The following is a 2,357-nucleotide window of genomic DNA, read 5'->3' as shown; positions in this document are numbered from 1 at the left end:
CACCGGACATGTCCGCCGTCCGCCGGACGTCTTCGCGCCGCCGCCCGCAGCCAATGGACGCGTGACACGTGTCGCCGCCGCTGCCGTTTTCAGCCCGCGCCGCCGCGGGCCCGCGCGGCCCAGATCCGGCCCGCGCGACCCGTTCCATCGCTGCCGCCCGCGGGAGAGCCCCGCCCGAGCTTCCTCGACCTCGCCGCCGTCCGCATCGCCGGCGACCGCCGCCTCCTCCTCGACCACGCCGCTCGCCGCCGCAGAGGCCAGAGCTCCGGCCATCGCACCTCTTCTTCCTCTACAAACCCCGGCGAGCTACTATTCCGGTCAACCTCGATCCATGTGCGATCCAGATCTGAAACGAGGTTGACCTAATTTCTTCACTAAGTCCCCAGTTTGCATTATTTTTAGGCAAATTCATCGCATCATAACTTTGCATCCGTGGCTTCGTTTTGGGCGTGTAGCATATCAAATTGTTCGTCTGGATGTGCACTTCATTTCATTCCATTGCACCATGTTCATTTGAGTTCATCTTGATGCCCTAAATGCTATTGCAAGAGTGCTATGTAATGTTAGTGTCTGTCTCTTAACAGATTATGGACATTTGTCATTTTTGCCATGTTTAATGTGTGCCTCCTATGAAATTGAGCCCTACATGTGTTTTGGGCTATGCCATGTCATCTTTACAGGGGTGTATGCCATGTATTTTTGTGATCATTGTGGTGACTAGCACAAGCATGCAATATAGCTCTCATGATGTTGCTGATTTCAGAGACTTAGAATTCTTCTAAGTGATTTCCCTGATGATATTTTTATGCCATGTATTCATGTTGCTACAGAGTGATCCATACTTCTTTTGAGCATGTTCAGTAAGGATGATTTTGAGATATTGTTATGATCTATCCATCCTTGTCTTTGTTTGCAATTTTGGAGTACCCTAGCATGACTCAGTCTTGCTCTACTTTTGCTATAAAATGTTCCTAGCAGATTGTTTACGTGTTAAGCAATTCTGCCGAGGTTGTTGTAGTTGATCCATGCATGCTATGAGAGTGGTCTTTCCATGGTTAGTTTATTTATCATGTCTTCTTGCTGGGCGTATGCTTAGCTTGTCATGCAATGCCTTGTGGTGAGTGCATCGAGCTCGTAAACATGCCTATGTAACTCTGTTTTGCCATGTTCCAGTTTTCTGCCAAGTCTGAATCTGTTAACGAAACTTGCTATGTTCACATGATTGCCATTGTATTTTTTGATCCCTTTTGGCTTATGGTCAGTAAGGTACTTTTGTTATATGCTTTGAGTAGTTTCATTCCATGCCTTACTTTGCCATGATATGTTCTTGTAGCATGTTGTTATCTTGCTCTAAACATTGCTTCCTGATGTTAAATCCTGACACGTTATTTTCAATAAGTCTGTGAATCTGATATGTTTTGCACTTTTGCCATGATTGTTTGAACCTGCTATTGTGTGATTTAGCCGTAGCTCAGTGTTCATATTTTATCAAGCATCTTGAGTGGATCACTGCCATGTGCTTTGTTGCTATGTTAGAGTGCAGTAGCTTATCTTTCTTGATGCACTTAGATGGCATCGTGCTGTTAATCGCAGATTGGTGTCATTATTGTTTTGCTTGCCATTTGCAAACCGCGCATCCGATTCCGGTGATCTTTATATCGGTTTCGACCGAAATCAACTCATCTTTCCAGCGGCACTCTTGGTTTTCCATGTTGAGGCCTGGTTCAATATTTTCCTTTCGAAACACGCATATGCATTGCATATCACATCCCGCATATCATGCCATGTTTTGCATCATGTTGCTTGCGCATTGCACCATGGTTGATTGTGTTTCCCTTTTCTTGTGTTCTTGCTTTGGGTAGAGCCGGGAGACGAGTACGTGATCGAGGAACCCGTTGAGTACGCTTACGAGGATCAAGCTTACGTTAACTCGGAGAACTTTGCAGGTAAGACGACCATACCCTCGAAATCACTTCTATCTTTGCTTGCTATTTGCTTGCTCTATTGCTTTGCCTATGCTACGATACCTACCACATGCTTTATCATGCCTCCCATATTGCCATGTCAAACCTCTAACCCACCTTGTCCTAGCAAACCGTTGTTTGGCTATGTTACGGCTTTGCTCAGCCCCTTTTATAGCGTTGCTAGTTGCAGGTGAAGATTGGAGTTTGTTCCTTGTTGGAACATGTTTATTGTTGGGATATCACTATTATATCTTGCTTACTTTAATACACCTATATACTTGGTAACAGGTGGAAGGCTCGACCTTATGCCTGGTGTTTTGTTCCACTCTTGCCACCCTAGTTTCCGTCATACCGGTGTTATGTTCCTTGATTTTGCGTTCCTTATGCGGTTGG

This window comes from Triticum dicoccoides, chromosome 2A (genome assembly GCF_002162155.2).
Source record: "Triticum dicoccoides isolate Atlit2015 ecotype Zavitan chromosome 2A, WEW_v2.0, whole genome shotgun sequence".
Classification (NCBI taxonomy): domain Eukaryota; kingdom Viridiplantae; phylum Streptophyta; class Magnoliopsida; order Poales; family Poaceae; genus Triticum; species Triticum dicoccoides.
The sequence above is the reverse complement of the archived record's forward strand: the minus strand, read 5'-3'. Positions refer to the sequence as shown.